This window comes from Alligator sinensis, unplaced genomic scaffold, assembly GCF_000455745.1.
Source record: "Alligator sinensis unplaced genomic scaffold, ASM45574v1 scaffold791_1, whole genome shotgun sequence".
In the NCBI taxonomy this organism is placed as follows: Eukaryota; Metazoa; Chordata; order Crocodylia; family Alligatoridae; genus Alligator; species Alligator sinensis.
Genome location: NW_005842258.1, coordinates 944857 through 969448, shown reverse-complemented (window position 1 = coordinate 969448; position 24592 = coordinate 944857). Strand labels below are relative to the sequence as shown.

Below are 24592 nucleotides of genomic sequence, written 5' to 3'. Positions count from 1 at the left end.
CCTACAAATATGCAAAGCACAGGTACATCCAGCTGAATTAAAAATAAAATAATCAAGCTGTTATATGGCAGACATCACATTAGTCCTCACTGAGGACTATGTACATAAGAAAGCTGAAAGTTATTTTGTTTGGCTAGAAAGTTCTGATTAAAAAACTGCAGCACATCCACAGTTCACAGCTTTCCTTAAGTTTCTCTCAGCATAACTGGATTGTTGACGGGGCTTTGCTGAATGGATATTTTACATATACAGTGCACATCCTCCCTAAAAAAAAAAATTATTGCAGAATAGTCAAATACAAGTAGGTGTGCAAAAGGAAGTGTGTCCAGAACCCCTCTTTAAAAACAAAAATGACACAGGAAATTCAGAGTTTCTTTTACATTGATGCTAACTGCAATGTTACATGTACATAGGAGGCTCTCTTCTTGCAGAGAAGTTCCTATATACTGGTATTGCACTGTAGCTCCCGTATACATGCAATAATGCAGAGCCATTTTGAAAACCCAAAGTTCCTTCCTTCCATTTGAGTAACAAACATTAACGGTACAGATGCAGCAACTGAGTTGTTGGTGTGACTATACCCACGAGGAAGCCTGCTGAAAGTTGCTTTACATTAGTTGCAACAGAAGACGGAACGGAAGTTTCTGTTGTAATACATTGGTCTAGTCCTGGAAACCCCAACAAGTAAGCAACAGAGAGGATTTCACAGACCCTCTTCACTCCCACTTTGCCTATTGGAGTATTAAAATCTTTGATGTTTCCTTAGTAATTCATATATGCTCAGGTATATCAGAGAGAGTAATTCTTGCCTGGAAATCTGACCACATACTCATAAACAGACACAGGTTACAACGCACCACTCATAAAACATCTGTCCCTTTTCAATTAACAACTGTGACGTTCCAGTACTAGGGACAGACATTTAAAAGGCCTGAATTGATTCAATCTTTAAAAGTTAGTCTAACCTGGCTAGGCTGCACCAGTTTGTAATCATCTAGACATCCCCTCTGGACTGAAGAAATGTAGGTACATGCCTGCAGTGGCTCAGCCTAGAATCTGGGGGGCGCTAGAACAGCCCTCCTGTCCCTTCCGCAATGCAGAGCTGAGCGGGGGGGGAGGCTTGTGGCCAGGCCCTGGCAAGATACTCTGATTAGGGAGAGGTTCCCCCCCAGTCACTGCTCCTGACCAGTGAGAGAGCCATCAGACAGTTAATAACAGAGTTTTTAGTTACACAGCAGGGAGTTACACAGGGAGATGATACCATTTATCAACCCATCAAAACAAAACAAAAGCTTCTCTCATTAGTTCAAGCTCTTCTTAGACAACTTTTTTCAAAGAAGGAATGGAGGGACATTACCAGCTACTTGTTGATTAGCTCCAAAAACCCCTAAGCCGACACTGTCCTGTCTGCCTTTGTCCTGTCTCCCACAGCACAGACCATACCCAGCATGTGGTATGCTAGATAGTGCTGAGAGGTGTCTGTGTAAGGCAGAGGGGAGGGGGGAATCCCTGCTTGAGCAGGGAGTTGTGAGAGGGCTGGAGGGAGTAGGAGGAAGCCAGGCAGAATCCGCTGTACCTGCAGTCTCTGCCAAACCTCCAGCCAGGGAGCATAGGGGAGGGGCCAACCTGGGGCCATCCCAGAGAGCCCTGCCCAGGGCTGCAAAGCATCTGGGATGCTGGGGGCCTCTGGTTTAAGTTAAACCAGGAAGGGGTCTGGGACAGACAATGCATAAACCAGTTTGAGCCAAATCAGTTAAGTCTGATACTACATTCAACCAGATTTATCTCAAACTGCTTTCAGCCATTTTCAAACTGGTTTATGTGCACTGAACATCTGTTCTGTTACAGGATTAAACTAATTTCTGATCACTTAAACCAGTTCATGTGTAATGTCTGTCCCTAGCCCAGATGACCATTCTGAAATATGTCCTGAATCACAGATCAGCATGGAAACCTCTCACCCTTCTGACCTTTGTGCATAAATTGACCTATAGATTGGTCTCAAGTTTTGGGATTGTTTTTCTTTTTTTTGTTTTTGTTTTTTTACAAATTCAGCTAGTTGGTGTTTTTATGATTGCAAAATTATGGCATATTTTAAAATGCACAATTTTAAAAGGTCAGAAATGTAATCACTTTGGGTGTCCTAATGCAAAAATTCCACATGGATAGGATTTTCAAGAGCACTCCACCTCTTGCCATTTATTGAGACCAACAAGTGCTTTTAAAAAGTTTTACCTCAGCCTCTCCTGAACTCGTTCAGCACTTATTGTCCCTCTTACTCATTAGACAATGTTCTGTGTAAAAAAAAGGTTTTAGAGATACACTTCAAAAACAAGCACTATTTACATGTCAAATTTCAAGTTTCAGCCATCTGTGTTACATAAGGGAAAAGATAAAAAAGGTTTGTGTTATTTTGTTTGTTTGTTTTTTAAACTGAGGGAAAAGCTACTTTTTCATTCGCATCTCTCAGAAACCAGCCATGAAGAATGTTACTTATACCAAAGAGAATTTTGGAGGCTTAAGAGAGAATTGGGGACTAGAAATACAAATCAGATTATACTATAACTAGGCATTTAACTCCAAAATAAACTCTATGCAACTAAAACACATATACAAAGTTGGCACTGGAACATTTCACTACAGTTCTGTTTTTGTCATTTATAGTATTAAAAAAAACAGCTTTCATTTCTAACTACCATGTTCACAGAGAAAATCTTTAAAGTGTGAACCCTTTGAGCAGGCAATTATTTCAGGTGGGGGGCCACTTACCAAGTTTTGACAAGCTGTCAAGGGTCTCATGGGTAGCCCTGCCCCTCAACAGGTGCCCCACCCCATCTTGTGATTGGAAGTCCTGCCCCCTAACCCCTGAGCTTTGCCCCGCAAAGTCCCTCGCCTTGCCCCCAGAAGTACTCCTTTCAGGAAGGGGTTTTGCCATCTCAGAACCAAAAAATACAAAATTATAATCTAAAAAACAAACATCTACAGCATTCATTAATTTGATTTCAAAAGATATTTTTGTCCTAATTTACATGTGTTTGTGTAGTGTACATAGAGGTGATTACACAATAGCTTAAAATGATGTCTTATTCTTCTGTATTGTGTGGGGGGTGCGTATAGGTTTGTTGGGGGCTGTGGGTATGTGGGGTGTGGGTGGGTATGGGGTTTGTGGGAGGTTGTATGTGGAGGGAGGGTAGCTCGGGTGTGTGAGGGAGTGTGGGGGTTTGCATGTATGGCAGTGCAAGGGGGAGTGTGGGTGCATGTGGGTCTCACCCTATCAACGATCGCATGCGCGCACGCACACACACACACACACACTATATGCAGCCTGCATACGCTGCCTGTCTGCACGCACGAATACGTGCGCTGCTCCTGCCTGCACACGCGCATGTGGGGTCCTGTGCTCCCTAGTCCAATGATGCAGCTGGAAGCCACATGATACCAAAGCAGGGCCAAGGCAGGAAGAGTAAAATGGCTGGGGGTGGGGCAGGGCTAGGCTGCTCACTTCTGCTGGGGGCTCCCTCGGGTCCTAATACCCCTGGCTCCTGTCAGCCTTGACAGGCAGCCAGGAGCAAATAAATATTAATTTACTAATTTTTTTAGGGGTCCCGTGGGTCGGAAAGAATGGCCTGGCAGGCTGTATTTGGCCTGCCCCTGCCTTAGAGAGAGCAAAACCAAAAAGACAAATTTAAAAAAGACCGTGTTAAGGTCTCATGGTTTAAGTTACTTGTGATTTAAGCCCTTTTTTAACGCTTGGAGTTGGCAAAGCTGGATGCATTTATAAGCATTGTCAAAGAAAAAGAACCTAAAAAATATATTGTATATTCACATGATTTTAAACACACATAATCCCTTACCCTGTCATTCAATAAAGACATTGAGACAAATAATCCTTTAATTGGATAATTTTTTGCATTTCACCTATATTAAGTGTATGCTTAATATATGGGACCTGTTTCTCTTATGAGTAAAATAAAGCTAGCTAGAGAACTAATTAAGCTTTGCAGGAGTCACACAAATATATTAGTCACTTAAAATTTACTGCCATGTTAGTTAGAACATGAATGATTCACATCTGGAGATATGGAACTTGAAATTGGCTACCTGATAGGGTTTGTTAATAGTTTGGGCCTAGGCACACTACTCCAACCCACCTAATACCAGTTACACTGCATTTGTAAATCTGTTTCACTTTACATAGCTACTTGCTGTTTATTTATAAAAAAACAGGTTTTAAAATATGTTCAGAGCACTGTTGCCACTTCCAAATGGCACACTTTCATTTCATGTTATTGCCTACAGTAGATGACTGACACATATTTCAACGTGCTATTCCAACGCTGCAACAGAAAGCAGGTTTCCTCACAAAACAGAAGCTCAGTTCATTTTTTAAAGTACTCATTCATATTTTCATAGGTAATTTCCAAAACTACCTAAATCGCAAAGGTGCCTAAATCCTTAAGACTTACTTGAAAATTTTACACATGATCTAGTCATTCCCACCTCCCCTACTTACTGTGCAGTTAATGCCTCAAAGCTCAAATACAGTCTCTGAAAGAAGGCAATCACTTTTAAAGAATAACGCCAGTTAACTCAAATAGTAAGAGCAGTTAGCCATGCTAAACACTCTTCGTGATCTGTGACAAAAATAGGCAATCTTACATTTTTAATGAACAGTTTAAAAAGCAGAAGAAGAACCACATTTTTGGAAAACGAATTTCATCTGGGACCTTAAAACAATCCGTAGGATTTTCAATATTTTTTCTGATGTTTAAAAAAATTAATCCTTATAGTGGAAGCTGTTCTACCTGGCGCCCAACCAAAGCACTTATAGATTCCATATGACTTCACTGTTGTCTACCCTTTCAGGGTAGGTACAGACATTCAAAAAACCTGAGGCAGGATCCATATAAGTTACATAGTTTTCTGTAAGTGGTGTAGTTTAGATGGGTAGCAAACAGAACATGTGTTCACCCTTTGGTGGAAAGTGCAAATCTTAGACTGGGTTCCACCACTTTTAAACCAATCTGTGTGCGCTGAACTTCAGGACTGAGGTCAGTGTCACAGGTTCAACAGAAAAGGAAATACAGTTCTGCTGTCAAGGAAGAATAGCCAGAGTGAATTACTGTAAGTGACATTTCCGACAGAACCAGCCGACAGATGTTGTACTTGATTTGGCAGAAGTGATGTACATCTGCTGGCTGAAAGGAGGAACCAGACTGAAATTCTGCTGGCAAAGCTTTGTACCATAGACTAGGGCGGTGATTCTCATTAGATTCATGGTAGTCCTCAGATGTCACTTATTTTTTGACTATGGAAAATAAATAAAGCAATTCTTCTGTTGCAAAGAATTTAGACTGTAACAGGTCAGAATGATTTTGCCACTGTGGATTCCTATTTGAAATCTCTGGATTTATCTTGTGAATCATGTGTAAATGTGGGCACACCTAACGGTGCTAATTTTGGATAGCATGCTTAAAGTACACCCTGGGGAATTATGCAATTATATTCCTAAGCAATTTTATGCATAAAAGGCATGACCATGCATAATTTTGCATAATTTAACTATGGTGGGCTCTGTGCCTCTGCCTCTATGAGGTAGAGGCACAGAGCCTCACTACTGGACAGCTACACACCATTGTGCCAGGCCAGTCGACTCATTGCCTCCACGTGGGGCTTCCAGCACTCCAGCAGGAAGTCGCATGTGGAGGCACGCAGCCCGCCCAGACCAATGGTGCATGACTGTGCCTCCATGTGTGGCTTCCCACTGGAGTGCTAGAAGCACCACATGGAGGGCCAGCCCAGTCCGATGGCACATGAATCGGGAACCACACACCACTGGGCCAGGTGGGAAGCCACAATAGTGTTATATTTAATTTAATTTAATTTAATTTGTAGGAAAAACAAGTAATTAATTTTGCATAATTTTGAGTTTTCCTGTGCATAATTTTTAATTTTTCTGCACCTAATTCCCTGGGGTGTATTAAAGGAATCTTGCAGCACCTCAGGATGCCATCTCACCCTGGTTAAGAATCACTGGACTAGGGCCTCAGAATACTTACTTTACCAAGCCAGGTGATAAAATTAAGGGGATACCTGAATACTATATCAAAGGCATTGCAATTAACTGTGCTTTAACTAACAGATTTACCAAAAAGTCACTGAAGGCATTGCACACCAAGCTAATGACATCCATAGTTATGATCCAGGATCCTCCTGTCATCAGATATCTCCTCAAAAGAACAGTAACTGTGGTCTGAAAGCATCTGTGCTATATCTGGATGAAGACCAAGATCTGCTACTTGCATGTTTGCCCAAGGAAAGAAGTTTGACAACTTCACGTGGCTACTTGACCTTTGTAGAATGAGGGTGAGAGCTTACCTGATTAATGCCGTATGGCCAAACAAAGAGGCTGAGAAGGGAAATGTCCAGTTGATATCAAAGCAGTTCTAGCAAGGAATTTGTGACAGCAGGTTCTTAACATTTCTGAACCTACAGTCGTATATTATTAATATGCTACAGAAGTAGGCTGACAAGCACTGAGAAGTGCACGATTTCATTCATGAGCCTATCTATCATGGGCCACATAATATCATCATACATATCAGAGCATGTAAAGATAAAATCTCAAAGTAGAGGAGGTGTTTTTAAGTGTGTCACTAAAAGCTTGTGTTTGGCTACAGCAATTTATCATAATGTATGGAAAGCTGCAGTAGTATGGTAAAACAAAAAAAACTATATTAATTTACAGTGTGTACTTCTCATGGAGAAAAGCCCAGTAAATTGAACCAAAGAAATGAAGCCCAATCCTCTGTTATATGAGATGACTGAGCAATTTGTCATTCTGCAAATAAAAAGGATTAAGTGCTAAGAGAGTTGCTTTTGTCACAGCCATATCTGTGTATTCTAAAAAATGGAAATATAAAACTGAAGTCAAGATTATATTTACCAGAAAGGGGAGTTTTCCATTCAGGGTTTTTAAAGCGGTAACAAGATCTACAGACCAGAGAAATTAATTCCCTTCTTTACAGATCAAGTTCAGTATGGGAAAGGCAGAGGCATAAGTGGCCAGTTCTGCACCCTGGGTTAAGTTCAGTATGGGAAAGGCAGAGGCATAAGTGGCCAGTTCTGCACCCTGGGTTGTAGTAGCGCATGGTACAGGAGCAGTGGCCAGAGGTTTGCTGCTGCAAGAAAAGATGTCACTTTTTCTTGCCACCAAAAATCTGTGTTTACATGACTGCTCAACAAGTTGGAAGCAAAAAAAAAAAAAGAAAGAAAGAAATGACATCTCTGCAGCAGCAATCCTCCACCCACTGCTTTTTTTCACCATGCTCCACCACTGCCCAGGGCACCATGGCCACTTTCGGGATCACCCCTCCTTTAGCCCCACTCACCCACTCATTGTTATGCTACTGGGGTATGGCACAGCAAATGCTCAAGTAGCCCTCCCAGCATACTTCAACCCTAATGTGAAACTAGTAACCTTAAGTGAATTTTATTCTGCACTTATATTCAGACCTGGGTAACCCTATTCAGGTTGTGAAGCATGTCAATAGTTTCATAGTCACATATTGATTGGAAACAGGTTATGAGGAACAGGACATTTCATGAAGACTTGAAGAACTACTACTTTCAGGCTAAATCCTTTTTGGCAAGGATTACCAATAATGTAATCTGTTAAACTCCAAACCTCACCTCATCCCTTCAGAGATCTGAGATGTTCTCCAGTAGTGGTACTATTTATTCAACTTGACAGAATGCTGGAGGCAAAGCATCCAGCCACAACTTCAAACATCTTCCATACTAAAACTCTGGCCACTAGATTAAGCCATTTCTTCACCCTTAGTGCATGAACATATTCAAGTTTCATTTCCATACTGCACTCCTTGAGTCTTTTATTTCTATGGAGACTTGCTAATAGCTCATGTTTATGATCAGACACTTCCTAATAAAACACTGATGTTTTAGGTTCATGTGGATTCCTGCATATACAAGATTTAAAGATAAAAGTTAAAATCTCCAACTCAGACTTAAAAATTCAACTTGCACAAATCAAAACAAAAAACAAAGCTTCCCATCCAGGAAGAGCACACACCAACTGCTGAAACTTCCTTAGCCTGACAAAGGGTTTTTGAACCCGAAAGCTTGTTTAATAACTTTTCTCCAACTATTTGGGTTGGTCTAATTAAAGATATCAAATTCACCCAAGGAACCTTGTCTGCCCATAAAAAAGGGAACTCATTCCAGTGGCTCAGAACCTAGCCAAAAAAAATAATGTCTGCACTGAAACAGGCTTTTCCACATGGTTTTCGTAGTATACTTAACTCATTTATCCCACGTTTCCTACATTTGCCTGTTCTACACTACAGCTTTTAAACATATTAGATAAAAGAGAGACAAAGAGACATGCCTCAAAGCAATAAATGGATTAGCTAGCTCTAAAGTTTGTGCATTAAAAATACTTTGCCTTCAGGTTTTACCACAAAACTAGACAGAGACAGAATATAAGGTGGTATATCTGGTGCTGTGACTATCCCCCACTGCCAATGGATGCCAACCTACTTCCAGAGGTGGAAGTTGGTCATTTTTAGCATGTTCTACAGTAAGCAAATTCAGTGTGTTATTAGGGTATGCTCTATGAAGCTGTCAAATGATGTTTTGAGACATTTTGTCACAAATAACATGCATCTTTATATATCAGGCATTTTAAGACACCTCTCATATTTGTAGAAACCAATCTGATTAATTATTAGAAGTGCTTTATTGTGTTGCAGAATTTTGGAAAAAGAGCTATTCCCTATTGGGATGGTGAGAAGAGAGAAGAAAGGGAAAAACCCTTCCCTTAAGAGCACTGCTTAAAAGGATATAGCTCATGTCTGGTTTCATACTCAATATTGTCAACGTGCCAGATTACCCCTTCCCCTGGACAATTAAACAAGAGAGGACAAGGCAGGAAAAAATTCTCCTTACAGTACTTCTAATGGCTCAAACCAGCTTGTGGAGCAAGGTGGTCCCTTCACATGGACCAGGCAGGAAGTTCAGTCCCTGATTTCTGGTACGACCTCACATCCTCTGCCAAAAGAGAGACTCATACAGACCACCTGTCACTTCCTGGACCCCCAGACTACCATCAAAATGTTCACCTCCTAGCACATAAGGGCTAGGGACAGAAGGTACACATAAACCAGTTTAAGTGATCTGAAACTGGTTTAAACCTGTAACAGAACAGAAGTTCAGTGCACATAAATCAGTTTCAAAATGGCTGAAACTGGTTTAAGATATACCTGGTTGAATGTAGTATCAGACTTAATTGATTTGGGTCAAACTCGTTTATAAAACTTCTGTCCCAGACCCCTTCCTGGTTCAACTTAAATCACAGTTCCCCAGCATCCCAGCATGCTTTGCAGCCCTGAGCTGGACTGTGCTGTGCTGCCTGCTCCAGAGAGCAGGGCTGGCTCCACCCCTCTGCTCCCTAGTGAGGGCTGGCTGACAGGGGGGCGGACTCAAGCCCAGCGGAGGATGCAGCCCAGTCTGCAGGGTGGAACCGCCCCCTCAGGCAAACCCTAGCTGGGGTCTGGGGCCAGGGAGGGGTGTTAAACACTTCTTCCCCTGCTCAAACTTGCTGTGAGGAGCTTCAATTCTGGACTCCAAATCCCAGAGGCACCCAAAAGCAGGAAGAGGAAGTAATGAGCAACCCTGCAGAGTCCTGGTGCTATAAGTGTGGACTGCAAATCCCAGAGACCTTGAGGGCAGCAGGAAGAGGAAGCAAACACAGCCAGAGAGCCACGCTCTCTTGTGCTTTTGGCCTAAGCCACTGAAGGCATGTGGCTGCATTTCCTGAGCCAAAGGTAAATGTTTGTTCACTTCTGTTTCAATTTAATCTGTGCAGTTTAGACTGACCTGCAAAGACTGAATTTATTCAGCCTCAGGCTTTTTGACTGTTTGTACTTAGCCAAGGTGCTGTTACCTGGTACCAGTCAACATTTAACATTCACTCTGCAAAAGACCTAGAGTTTTTACATGAGAGAAAAACCTAAGGATTTTTTTACCGCTCTCCAAATGGGTTCTCTGTTTTTTTCCAGGGGCAGGAGTAAAGTGCACATAGCAGGCCCATCCTTTTTCACACAGAATAAGGAAAGGCTGCCACAAAACAACCTTCACCTCTCCTGTTTGCAGAATCTCAGTGTGTAGAGAATTCTATGCATGCATATCTGGACATGAGATAATAGCCCCATTGTGTAAATGCTATGTAAAACATAGGAAGGCAGTTTCTGATCCTAGAGCCAAAACAGATGGATGAGGAACATACAGAAACAAAACACTGAAGGTCATTTTTATCTCACAGCTTGCTTAGGAGAGTTTCCAACAATGGAGAGACTTGCATGGTATTAGTATGCTAATTGCAGTGCTAAGAATTAATACATTAATACACCCTTTTAAAGTGTTTGACTTGCTGAATTGAGTTTAGTATCATTGTGGTGGTATAAATCCATAAACCTGAAGGCAAATACCAGCTCACAATACATTATAAACAAGTTAACAGCAAACATCACAGGAAGTCAAAGTAGCATGACAACTTTATACCACTGGGATGAGACTTGCAATGCCAAATTTCCCATAGCATAAAAGTAGAATAAAAACCTTCAAATATTTTGAAAATTATTGGCCTTAATGTAAACTTTAGGGGTAGGGACAGACATTACACATAAACCAGATTAAGTGATCAGAATCTGGTTTAAACCTGTAATAGAACAGATGTACATAAACCACTCTGAAAATGGCTGAAATTAGTTCAAGTTAAACCTGGCTGAATGTAGTATCGGACTTAACTGATTTGGCTAGAAACAATTCATGCAATATCTGTCCCAGAACTCCTGCTAGTTTAAGATAAACCAGACACCCTCAGCAACCCAGCATGCTCTCCAGGCTGGGTGGGGCTCTCTGTTCCACAACAGAGCTGGCCCCTCCCCTCTTCTCCCTGCCTGCAGCTCTGGCAGAGACTTGCAGACACAGAACATCTGCCTGGCTTCTGCCTGCAAAGCGGGAATTATTCCCCTCTCCTTTCTGCCTTACAAAGACACCTCAGCATTAGCTAGCAGACCACATGCTGTCTACTGTCTGTGCTGTGGGAGATGACAGGCAGATAGGCTATTTGAGCTAATCAACAGGTACCTTAATGTCCTTCCTTAAAAGACCTGTTTAAGAAGTGCTCCATTAGTTAATTGAGAAAGGCTTTGTTTTCTAAATGGGTTGATAAATACTGAGTTAGGGGTGATAAACATTCCCTGCTGGGCTGCTTGGTGGGGGTGGGGGGGAATTATCAGAGCGTCCTACCGGGACATGGCCATGCCCTCCTCAGCTCAGCCCTGTGGAACCTAAGGGAGGACTGCTCTAGTGCCCCTCAGCTTCTAGCCTGAGCCACTGCAGGCATGTGCCTGCATTTCTGGATGTCTCTCCAGTTAGAAAACTGATTTAGCCTAGCCAGGTTAGACTCACTGGCAAAGAGTGAATCAACCAGGAGTTCGCCTGGGAACTGGCTGAGGCCACATGCTCCAGGACCATGGTTGTCATGGGTGACTTCAACTACCCAGACATCTCATGGGAGGATCACTCAGCAAAATCCGAGCAGTTGCAAAGCTTCCTATCGTGTGTGGGTGACTCAAGAAGTCTATGGGCCAACGAGAGGTAATGCACTGCTCGACCTGGTACTGGCTACTAGAAATGACCTAATCGGTGACCTAGTGATAGATGAGAAGCTGGGTGACAGTGGCCACGAGCTGATCACCTTCACCATCCACCGTAAAGCTGGCAAGTCAGTCAGCAACACTGAAGTCTTTGACTTCAGGAAAGCTGACTTTGACAAGCTTAGGTACGAGGATTGAACTGATTTGCCAGAGACTAGACATTCACTTTTGATTCTGGAAATGCAGCCACATGCCTGAAGTGGCTCAGGCTAGAAGCTGGGTGGTGCTAGAGGCAGCCCTCCCTTCCCTTCTACAGGGCTGAGCTGAGGGGGGGCATGGCCAGGCCCCAGCAGAATTAGGGAGGGGTTCCCCTGTCCTTGATAACAGAGCATTTATCACCCCATCAGAAAACAAACACCCTCTCTAATTAGTTCAAACTACTTCAAACTCCTGCAGGGAGCAAACCAGGAAAACCAAGGCTACAACTGAACTCCAACTAGCTTCGAGTATCAAGGAAAATAAAAAGTCCTTTTTCAGATGTGTGGGGAGCCAGAGGAAAAGCAAGGGCAACACTGGAACCCTGCTAAACCAGATGGGACAACTGATGACTGATGCCCAGGAAAAAGCCAACCTATTAAATGGGTACCTAGCATTGGTCTTTCATCAGTCCCATTGGACGCCCATGCCAACTACTGGGCAGGGAGGTCCGGGTGAGGGAGATCCCTGCCCTTCATCAATACTGACCTCGTGAAGGAACACCTTGAGAGGCTGGATACCATCAAGTCAGCTGGCCCTAACAATCTACACCCCAGGGTACTCACGGAGCTGGCGAGCATCATAGCCCAGCCTCAGGCACAGATCTTTGAGAACTCCTGGTGCTCTGGTGTACTACCCAAAGACTGGAAGAAGGCCAATGTGGTGCCTATCTTCAAGAAAGGGAGGAAAGTGGATCCGGCAAACTATAGGCCCATCAACCTGACCTGTATCCTGGGAAAGGTCTTAGAAAAGTTTATTAAAGCGGCCATCCTTAATGGACTGGCCGATGCCAACATCCTGAGGGATAGCCAGTCCACTAGCTGGAAAATTGGCTCCGGGGTCGGACCCAGAGGGTAGTAATTGATGGAAGTCACTCATCGTGGTGTCCTGTGACCAGTGGGGTCCCCCAAGGCTCTGTCCTTGGACCCATATTGTTCAACATCTTCATTAATGATGTGGACATTGGAGTCAGAAGCGGACTGGCCAAGTTCACCGATGACACCAAACTTTGGGGCAAAGCATCCACACCTGAAGACAGGAGGGCAATCCAAGCTGACCTGGACAGGCTCAGCAAGTGGGCGGACGAGAACCTGATTGTGTTTAACACTGAAAAATGCAAGGTTCTCCACCTTGGGAGGAAAAACCTGCAGCATCCTTATAGGCTCAGTAGTGCTACGCTGGCTAGCACTACGGAAGAAAGAGACTTGGGGGTCATCATTGACCACAAGATGAACATGAGCCTGCAATGCGATGCTGCAGCTAGTAAAGTGACCAAAACACTGGCTTGCATCCATAGATGCTTCTCAAGCAAATCCTGGGACGTCATTCTCCCCTTGTACTCGGCCTTGGTGAGGCCGCAGCTGGAATACTGCGTCCGGTTTTGGGCTCCACAATTCAAAAAGGATGTGGAGAAGCTTGAGAGAGTCCAGAGAAGAGCCACGCGTATGGTCAGAGGCCAGGAAAACAGACCTTATGACGACAGGCTGAGAGCTATGAGGTTCTTTAGCCTGGAAAAGCACAGCCTCAGAGGTGATCTGATGGCCACCTATAAGTTTATCAGGGGTGACCACCAGTATCTGGGGGAACGTTTGTTCAGCAGAGCTCCCCAAGGGATGATGAGGTCGAACGGTTATAAACTCCTGCAAGACCGTTTCAGGCTGGACATAGGGAAGAATTTCTTTACTGTTCGAGCCCCCAAGATCTGGAATAGCCTGCCATCGGAGGTGGTTCAAGCACCTAAAATTGAACACCTTCAAGAGAAATTTGGATGCTTATCTTCCTGGGATCCTATGACCCCTTTGGGCGGGGAGCTAGACTTGATGATCTTCCGAAGTCCCTTCCAGCCCTAATGTCTATGAAATCTATGAAATTCAGGCTCAGGCTTTTAGAATGTTTGTCCTTAGCCACAGTATTTAAGTTAGAAAAACAACATTGCACATATTTAAATTACAAGGCTAAGTAGGCGGCAGCAGGTTTGTGTTTAAAGGGCATCTGAAACTAAGTTTATTGAAATAATTTTTACCAGTGCAAGTGCTAAAATAAGTGTTTACATTAGTAGATTGCACCAATTTAATTTTATGTGTTTTATAGTTAAGTTAGTACAAGAACTGTGTCCATACCAGCCCCTGTACAGGTTTTGTTTTATTTAGTTTTAAAAGAGTTTTCCCTTGCCTCACCACATTTACCATTTTGGGTTCATAAAAGAGCCTTTCTTTTATTTACAGCTGGCATTTACCTATCAGTTGACTAGTCACCAGCATACTTGATCTTTGAATGGGTCAGAAAATTTTATTTTCCCAACCTTTGGCATTTCCCGTTTTACAGTCTGTTATGTTCTCACCCTCACACTCCTACCATTTAAACACTGGTAGGTTGGAAAGACTAATCTCACCATTTAAACATAGCTGGCTATATGCAGCTATAGGACTGCCACAGCTATTCATTGTTGTGTATGGTTTTAGAATATATTTTAGAAAGAGTTAAGGAGTCGTGCCCACAGTTCATGTGGACTGAATACAAACAGCATGCAAACTCAGTCTCATTAACAGGGTTCAAGAAAAGTGCATTGGTAAAAATGAAGAGCAAATGCACTGGTACCGCACAACATTTGCTGCAGTGGGCTGTGTTGACACTAGCCAGCTTGAATACAAACTCTTCCACAGAAAAGCTTGATGCTATGGAGAAATAAAAGGAGGAAACAGAGAAAGGATGAATACAATACAAGCCTTTTGTGTTATCTTTAATTGAAAGGCTATACCAGTAACCAGTAATGTCAGAGGTGTATAGATGTACAAGAATTCTGCTCCAATTACTTAAACAAGATACTTATTTCCAGCTATGCATTTCTCATTAGGACATGGTCCAATACCCAGCCTGACCTGGAACCCAGAAGCTGCTTTTATCAGTAACCAGTTGACCCAAAATGCCATATTACATTTTAAGGAACTGGGATTCCTAATAGAAAGGAGTTTGGTGGATCATATTGCAGCTTCAGTTTTTCATACATTTCATCTGGTGCAAATCAGTTTACTGATTACATTGATTCACACCAACCATTATTCTGCTAATGTCTCAATCAGTAAATTGTGTTCCTGTTGAGGTAGGGCAACTCACAGGACTCCTGGGGTTCTGAGTTGCACTAATTTAATTTCAACTACTCCCCACTGTTTTAATTAGTTGCTAACAAACTGAAGGCATTCTCTCTACCAGAGTGTTTTGTTTTGTTCCAATTGGAGAAATAGCATTCAGAATATGTTCCAGGAATTTCTGAAAGTTCATTCTCATTCTGCATTAGAAAGAAAACAAAAACACTATTAATGTTTTCCACAAATTTGGGAGTTTTTTCTGAAGGTGTGCAGTGGGAAATCTAAAGTTCCCCTGTTCCTGCTAACCAAAGACTCAGTGATATGGAAAGTCACCTGAAGGAGATCAAAATTCTGATAGAATCTGGGATGAAAGCCTCTGCTCCAAATTAAGCAGAGCTGCAATTTAACTTCATCCTCCTCTGGGCTTACAGCATGCAAAAGTTATATACTTCAGAAACAGAGTGCTATGGCCCCAGTAAAACCTCATAATGAAAAAAGCTTTGTCCAAACAGATACATATCCGCAAAACACAAGTTTTAATTAAACACATTTTCATCAAAAACAATCCAGCTCACCATATTTAGCCTGCTGCTCTTCTGGGGGACCCAGAGCCAGGCAGAAGCCCAGAAGTTCATAGGAAGCAGCTCTTCCCTTTCCCCAGAAGTATGAAAAACAGCTCTCCCCACCCAGATATTTTCTCCTCTATTCCCATCCTCCTAATGTACATGAGTAGGATCCAGATTGTAGGCCCCATCTGTTGGACACCTTGAAGCCCCCCTGATGCCACCCCCATACACATAAACCAATACAAAACCAGGAACTGTAATGCTCTTTCCCCTTCATTTTATTTATGAGCTCAGTTTAAGGATTATTTTTAAGGGAGGAAAAAATGCAGTCAACATCTCTGCAGTTCTGGGCATAATATTGGGTAATTTTTGCAGCTACGTAGGCAGGCTCACAAGATTATAAGGATCATGTATCCATGGTGATTTTTAATAAGAAAGCCTCTTGCAGTTGAGTATATTTGGAAGCAAGAAATGAAGTCAGAAAACTGTAAATTACATTTTGAAAATGCATCTCTGAGAACTGGATTCCAAAAAAATGCAGGGCTGGATAAGATTCTAGGAAGTCAAACAATGCTGCCCACCAAGACTGGGAGAAACTGATCCACAGCATCACTCTTCTAGTTTATTCCTATGCTGTAGTTACCCTGAGTCCTCTCCTGTTCTCCAGTAAATTGCTCATAGCTTATTATGTCAAGGTCCAACAGGCATATTTTGTAAATAGTAATATCAACATCAGCATGTTACTTCAACTCCCACATGGTTCTTGTTAAGTTACATTTTAGAGAGTAACGTTTCATTAACTCTCCCCCTCCCCCAGTACTAAACATAATTCAATTCATATAGCTTTGTTTTGCCAAGTCATCTAACAAAGGATGTACAGCAATGCCACACAATAACACATCCAAGACAGCAATAATATAAATGCAAGAAGCACTCTAAAACAATTAATCAAATTGAATAGTCACTATGTAATATTACACTTTGAAGCTTCTTACAACAGCATTGGTTCGTTGTTTCTATATTCAGATTAAGGTTTAAAATTGACAAATAACAGTGTATATATTTACTGTTGAGTATTAAACAGTACATATTAAGTATTATATTCTTCCTAAACCCACCTTCAGTACCTTCCAAACCTACCTTCAGTTCCTACAATTGAGAGCTAGCTTTTTGTGGAAAAAATACTCATATTTTATTAAGCCACTTTTATCCAAGTAATTATTTGGCCCTTACCACCGTAACATACAAGTGCAAGGGCCTCTGTTACTCTGGGACAAGACTGTCCAATTACATCAACACAAGAATTTTTTGCTTTTCTTTTTGGTATCTGTTCTCTAACCATATGCAGTGAGTACCCCCTCAACCATGGAAGGATAGGGTAACCAAGAAAACCACTATAGACAGAGCTGCGCTGACAAGAGAGAATTTGGAAAATAGGCCTAAAGATTACGTGTTGGGAAACGGGAAGCTGATTTGGTTGTTCCACAAAGTATTATCTAGAGCATCACTTAGAGGCTCAGACTATAAAGAGGCAAGCCCTCAAGTGGACAAGATGTCAGGTTTCTGTGAAAAGGACTATGACAATGATAAATCAAGCTATTACTGTTTGCATTCCCTATGTAGCATCTAGTTGCTCTGTTTCCATAGCTACAATATGTTGAGATCTCTGAAGTATCTACAGCAACAAGGAAAGGCAACATCCATGTTCACTTAAAGCTGATATCCCGTCTTTTTTCCTTCCTCTCTCATCCTTCCTCTGCCAATCAGCCAACTAAATGAAGCTGATGGTATCAACCTTTTTTCTTTAAGTGGACTTTTTAGAGTAATTTATAACTGCTGTTTCTAATAGTACTAGAATGAAAACCCCAACAAGCACCTCACTCACCAATGTCCCCCCCCGCCCCCCCATATACACACACTTCCTTCTCCTTTGGAGTAAACAAATTGCCTCACTCTATGATTTCAGCAACTGGAGACAAACCTTGTTTTGTTTAGAGGAGGGCTGTTGCTTCCTCGGTCAACAAACATTTACCAAACAAGCAAAAGGCTTGAAGCAGTCTAGTGCTCCTTCAGGTCATCCAAACCAAATCACTGATAGTATTCCCCTTTCTCATCTACTCCTGACAGAAGGTTGTCACCTTTGAGAAGGCTTATTACACATATTTAGCTTATTTAATCAGATACTTCAAGCTACAACAAGGGTAATATTCCTATGTCACATTCAAGTGTAGCAACACCTCTTTTGTAAAACTGACCTCCTTTTATCCATATTGTCTCTCTTTCCACCCCAACATTATTCCAAAACAATGCTTCCACTTAGAATATTCTACAGGTTTCATGACAACTTTGTTCCCCTCAATGAAACTTATTCCCTGTAGTGGTTAAAAAGACAAGATGAGCCTCAAATATCTCACCAAACATGGAAAAAAGTTCAAATACAGGGATTTTTGATCTTTAGTATGATGGTTGGCATGCAAATCATCTAACTAGGTAACAACTGGCAAGTACACACACATACAAAACACAGCAATAAGATAAGCAATCAGATTAACCTTCTGTAATGGATTCTGACATGGGCCACCAGTTCGATGCCAAGTCAAGTCATTGGGAGTCTCTTCTGTTTCAGTGCAATTAAACCAGGCCCGTAGGTCTTCACTAACAGGTATGCTTTATCACAGTACTGTTTACCTCAATCAAGGGCACTCTATGCAGCAGTCTACCAGTTCCCAGCATGTGGCAGAATCGGTGCAATAATCATCCTAGAAAGATACAGTTCATAATCTAATTACACTTTCAGTTCTTGTGTGACTTTTTTTTTCTTAATAGTTAAATAAAACACTTAATGTTCAATTCTTGCTGTAACTATAAAGAGATTAAGGCATACTTGAGCCTCAATGAATGGTAACACACATTCTAAATTAGCCTTGACCTACAGATTAGACGCAATTTTGAAGAAGAATGGTTTAATGTGTGTAAAAAATTAATAAAACACAACTCTTAGAAATATTCTTGAAATGTTCCAGGATGGCAGCAGACCTACTGTACATATTTAAAGTTGTGCTACTGCTTTTGCAAGCTCATAAAGCAAAGCATGGCACAAATGTTTAGCTTTTTATACTGACATTATTAATTTTCATTTGTATGGACACATGGATGGCTCAGATATTAGTATTATAGAACATGCTATGGAATCAGCCTGCCCTTCCCCCTTTCTTGGCAAGAGTTAGTTTTTATTACTCACTGAAGATACTAAGCTGACCTTCATGAAGAATTAAGTTTTATTCCTCCACAAAACAGGTAATGCACAGGTAGCATTTGTTCAAGTTTTTCCTAGCCAAAGGGTTTTCCTAGTACCTTCCATGGGTTTTATATCAGACCCCAAGAGTACTCCATATCACTGTTCTGGATTTGCCCAGACCTAGGCAAGAGGATATCTTGAGCCTGTAGAGTCACCCCCCACCCCACACCACCCTAATGAGAATGAAGACAATTCTCAGTTACTGCTACTTGCAATTTGAAAACTTTATTTATTACCTGGAGCATGATGATTGCTAAGCATGGGCGACTGGTGTCTCCTAATACTGGGGGGAGAACCAGCAGCTGATCGCCGACCGGGGGGGGGGACAGAGGGAGAAAAAACATTGAGGGGGGCGAAGCTAAGCATGCATGCATGCACACATGCCTGCCCGCCCCCCACCCCCCCATGAAAGTCTGTGGGGGGAGGGAAAAGGGCCATGGTGGGGGAGGGAGCAAGGCTGGGGCTGACACCAGGCAGAAATCCAGCTTGGGGCTGGGGTCTGCTGCACCTGTGCAGCTACCCCTTCCCCCACAACAGGGTTCACAGCCCAGTGCTCATGTCCACTACCCCCCAGCCCTGCACTGGCCCTGGCTGCCTCCCTGCACTGGCCCAGCCCCAGCCCCTCACCACCCGGGGGGGCCTGGAGCTGGAGCAGAGCTAGCCTTGCCTGCGCTACTGGGCCAAAGGAGATGGAGCCCCTGGGACCCCCACCCCACCCTCTAAGTCATCCCTCAGAAGAGCCCGGCAGCTCCTACAGAGTCATGGCACTGGGGAACCAAGGGGGGCACATGGCCGCCCCGATCTTTACATGGGGCAAAGGCGGGCTGCAGCTGCAAAGTAAGCTGGGCTCTGCCTGCTCCATGCCTTGCTGCAGCCTTTGAAAGTGACGCGCTGTCATGTGTGTCCTGCTGCTGGGTGGGCCAGGCAGCAAGGCACATGCCACAGTGCTGCACCACTTTCAATGGCTACAGCGAGGCATGGAGCAGGCAGAGCCCTGCCCCTACCCCACTCCCTCCTGCACTGTGGGGGGTCTTGATCTCCCTCCCTCCCCCCCAGCCAGAAACTAAAGGAAGAAAAGAAACCTTACCTACCTCCCTGCTGTGCTGTGCTGTGCTGTGCTGGGCCAGCTGAAAGCCCAATGTGCCCCTCCCTCCTGCTGCAGTAGCCTGCAGTTGTTTGCCCTGGCGTTTGGGGGGGCTGAGCCCTGTTAGCCCCCTCTTTCTGCCATCCCCAGTGGCCGATCCCCGCCGCTGGCAGAAGTGCTTCTGGCACTTCTCTCAGGGGGGGCATGGCCAATCTCAGGGGGTGTACGTGCACCTGCATGCACCCCCTATGCATTGCCAATGTTGCTAAGAACCCAGTATTATCCTACAATCAAAACCTGTGCACTAGAATTCAAACTGAAATTTATAAGAGTTTTTTATTGAAAGACACGGTATCTACTTTCACTGTACCAGTTCCCCATAACTGAATTACTTCTAACAGTTTCCCCTTTCCAGGTCTGCTTAAGCTTTCAATGTATACAATGATTCTGCCCTCCAAGAAAGTTAAGAATTCCCTTTCTCAAAATATTAATTAATAAAGCACTTTGGTATTGTGATTAAAGGTGTTTGTGTGGTTTCAAATGGTAAAGTGTTAAACGACAAAGTTAAAATAAATGAATCAATACTACTACCTTGTTCCAACTGCCAGTGACCTGTAAGAGGGTGCTTAGAATACTCAGATCCTGGTAGAAAAGTTTTAAACATGAGACATTTTATATTGGTGTTTTTCTAGCATTACAATGTGGCTACCTCTCATTCACTCCCCAGGACGTACTCTGTGAAAAAAGGAAAGTTTCACAGCCAAGTGCCTGTGCAGAGAAATGGGCTGCACTTTTCAGTACCCTCAGATCAGACAGATCAGTTGCTTTTGTATTAAAACTGCTGCACATTTGCAGTTTCTACTATACAGTTAATAAACAGAAACTCATTGGTAAGTAGTAAAGAAAGGTTGAGCTGACATTGTTCATCCTATGCCAGTCCTCGGTCTTCACAAACTGAACAGCTCATTGGGATAGGAAGATTAAGACATGCCAGTTTCTACAGCTTAAGGCCCATGATAGTATGATAAGGCTAGCAACATGTCCAACCACCTGTGACCTCCCAGCCTGAATCACCAAGTATCCATTTACAGTTGGGTTAGCTGGGGACAGCCTTCTGCATGAATCCAAAGAGGGGCTGAATTCAGGCCTCTGAAGCTGTAGCAGGATGCCTTATCTGCTCTTCCACCACACCCCAGCGCACACACTATACAGAGAGAGAGGAAAAATAGACATATTACGATTTTCTTTTTTTTTAATGAAACCTAGGAACAGGTTGATCTACTATCTGAAATATCATATAATACATTTTGTTGTTGTTAAAACAGCCCTACTACACAAACTCTAACTTTAAAAAAGTGTTGGGTAAGCACTTCTTACACAGGTTGAACAGAATAAAACTTTCGTAAGTCACCTGGTAATCATTAATCTTTATACCGTACAATCATTCAAGTTGTGGATCTCGATTCAAGGAGTGGATCTGTGAAATGACATTTCTAAATGACCTTTACTTCTGCAAATAAACTCAACATGGAGCCTCAACAATTTAGGTGAGGCTTACTTTGTATGTTCCCATTCTAAGTGAACTCCTAAAGCCCAGGGAAATACCTGTTGTAGCCCAGGCAGTAATGCTTCCAGAACCAGCAGCAAAAATTGGAAGACAAGAACTTTACTGGCCAAGAAAGAGAAGTGTAATGCTTTCTTTAAAGCAGTATGAGAGCAGAGCTTGCCATATTGAGTTCTGTATTCAACTTCTTTGTGGAAGCAGAGAAAATCCAAAGGCTAGTGGACTTCTCAGTGGTTACTAAGAGAAAGCAAGTCTATTGGTAGCACAACTGGAATTTTTTGTATCAGAACCTCTTTGGAAAAGTAAGTGACTTGTTACTTTTTCTTCAGTAGTTTCATAAAATATTCTGTCTTCCATAATTAACTCACACTCACAAATAACATTCTCACCATATCACCTGGACAGCTTTGGTTTACCCTGTTGTTAGCACACAGAGACCTTGCAAAGAGAAGTTTCATAAAACAATGGTAGCCCCTATTCCAGGTGAACATTGGCTTCCGTCCTAAACGCTTGTCATACCACAGAGGTAAAGATGGAGACAACAGATGAAGGTGATTAGTTCAACCTTATTGGCAACCTGCCAGCAACTATCAGTAAGTGCAAAAGTTAAAAATAACTTGGCCTTGGATTGTATTCAGGCTCCTAGGAGAACACAATGCTAGTGTTATTTCTAGTTGTAGAGATGGAAACCAGAACCACTTTAGCAAACAGTTTTCCAAAGCAAAGAATGATGACACGAAGACCAAAACATCAGTGAATATGTCTTAAGCTCAGAGTACCACAGGACCAAAATACCATTAGCAGACCAGTTGTTCTAAACTTAAAAGATGTATTCAGACATTAAAAAAAATACAGGGAACTCTGCTATAAAACACCATATACTATTGCTAGCTGCTGCTTTTTCCCCACAACTGCAGATAATAATGGGCCATATCTATGATTATGTTTCCTTACTTCCACAGTCTGCACCTTCTGGATCCTTGGACTAAGACCATAATGCCTATTATTAACTCAAGTAGTGCATTCTCAGCAGAATTAACAGTCTAGGAAACTCTGCTTTCTCTTTGTCACACGCTAAACTGTCTTGCCTCTAGCAATAGAGAGCCAACACAGCAGCAACATGAAAGCAAAGGAAAGAATTTATAGTTCCTTGGACACCCAGGCCAGATTTAAGTAATGAGTAGTTTGATCCAGGCTGGTCTTTGCCTTCCTGATCTACTACAGTAAGTGAAACAGCTACAAGTGCTTGAACTGACTTATCAATAGCTAGCTGAGAGAGTCTTTCTGCATGTCAGACTAGCAGCTCCGACAGAACTCTCACTACTGAATTGTTCCACCTTCCAAAATTCAGTTTATGAATTTGATAGCCAGTGTTCAAAAGTAATCAAGTACCAAATACAAAATAGTTTGCTTTCTTTAGTAGAACTGTGGTTCAATAGGGCTAAGGACAGACATTCAAAGTGCCCGAGCCTGAATTGATCCAATCTTTGCAGGTTAGTCTAACCTGGCTAAGCTGAACCAGTTTGTAACCGGAGAGACATTCTCTTTGGACTGAGGAAATGCAGGCACATGTCTGCAGTGGCTCAGGCTAGATGCCAGGGGGCACTAGAGCAGCCTTCCTTTCCATAGCATTGAGCTGGGGGGGGGCGTGCCCAGGCCCTGGCAGGATCTCTGATTAGGGAGGTCTGCCAGCACCATCCCAGGCTTTTCCCCTCTCGCTGCTCAAGCGGCAGGAGTTTTGCCAGACTACAGGCCCCTGCTAGCACTTTTGGGGGGAGGGGGGGAGGGGGAATGCAGTGAATGCATCTGTTGATGATACGGAGCTTTTCATTCTTCCTTCCTGCTTCTTTATACTGTCTGCAAAAAACTGACAGGCAAGCAAGCCAGCAGAGGGCTAATAATAGTGTTTATCACCTCATCAGCAAAACAATAGCCTCTGTCCATTAGTTCAAACTCTTCTTAAACAGCTTACCAGCTGACCTGTTGACTAGCTCCAAAAAGCTGTAAGCAGTCACTGTTCTATCTGTCTTTCCCAGTGAAATTGAAGACATACACACACAGACACCTCCTGGCATTAGCTAGCATACCACAAAGGGGGGGGGGGGGGAGGGGTTCCTGCTTGAGGGGTGTAGGGCAGTGGAAAGCCAGGCAGACCCTGCTGTACCTCCAGTCTCTGCCAGAGCTCCAGCCAGGGAGCAGTGGGGAGGGCCAGCACTGCTGTGGAGCAGAGAGCCCCGCCCAGCCCAGAGAGCATGCTGGGATGCTGAGGGAGTCTGGTTTATCTTAAACCAGCAAAGTGTCCAGGACAGACATTACATAAACCAGTTTGAGCCAAATCAGTTAAGTCTGATACTATATTCAATCAAGTTTATCTCAAACCAGTTACAGCCATTTTCAAACTGGTTTAGGTATACTGAATGTCTGTTCTGTAACAGGTTTAAACTAGTTTCTGATCACTTAAACCAGTTTGTGTGTAATGTCTGTCCCTAGCCTAAGGGAATCAATCTCCACAGAAAGAATTTGTAAGAACTCTTTGAAGATCAAAGCTTCAGCATAGGAGGTTGTCGCAGGGAGAGGCAAACCTGGACAGGCTCAATGAGTGGGGGGGACGAGAATCTGATGGTGTTCAACGCTGATAAATGCAAGGTTCTCCACCTTGAGAAGAAAAACCCGCAGCATCCTTATAGGCTCGGCAGTGCTATGCTGGCTAGCACTATGGAAGAAAGAGACTTGGGGGTCATCATTGACCACAAGATGAACATGAGCCTGCAATGTGATGCTGCAGCTAGTAAAGCGACCAAAACGCTGGCTTGCAGCCATAGATGCTTCTCAAGCAAATCCCGGGACGTCATTCTCCCCTTGTACTCGGCCTTGGTGAGGCTGCAGCTGGAATACTACATCCAGTTTTGGGCTCCACAATTCAAAAAGGATGTGGAGAAGCTTGAGAGAGTCCAGAGAAGAGCCACACGCATGATCAGAGGCCAGGGAAGCAGACCTTATGATGACAGGCTGAGAGCCCTGGGGCTCTTTAGCCTGGAAAAGCGCAGGCTCAGGGGGG

The 24592-nt window shown here is 43.1% G+C and overlaps 1 protein-coding gene across 5 annotated transcripts in view; it reads right to left on the bottom strand.

Annotated features, from left to right (window-relative positions):
- BASP1 (brain abundant membrane attached signal protein 1) overlaps positions 1-24592 on the bottom strand; it is a 92627-nt gene that overhangs the window by 25313 nt on the left and 42722 nt on the right. Inside the window, exons 2-3 of one of the 5 annotated variants that reach the window (XM_006027631.3) lie at positions 21060-21174; positions 18277-18347 (exon numbers count right to left, since the gene is read on the bottom strand). The exons of 1 other annotated variant lie outside the window; for it this stretch is intronic. The gene's annotated coding sequence lies outside the window, so the exon portion shown is untranslated. Of the gene's footprint in view, positions 1-18140; positions 18231-18276; positions 18348-21020; positions 21175-24592 lie in introns of those variants that run through there. 3 more of the 5 variants (XM_025208878.1, XM_006027632.3, XM_006027633.3) reach the window with 3 other exon arrangements.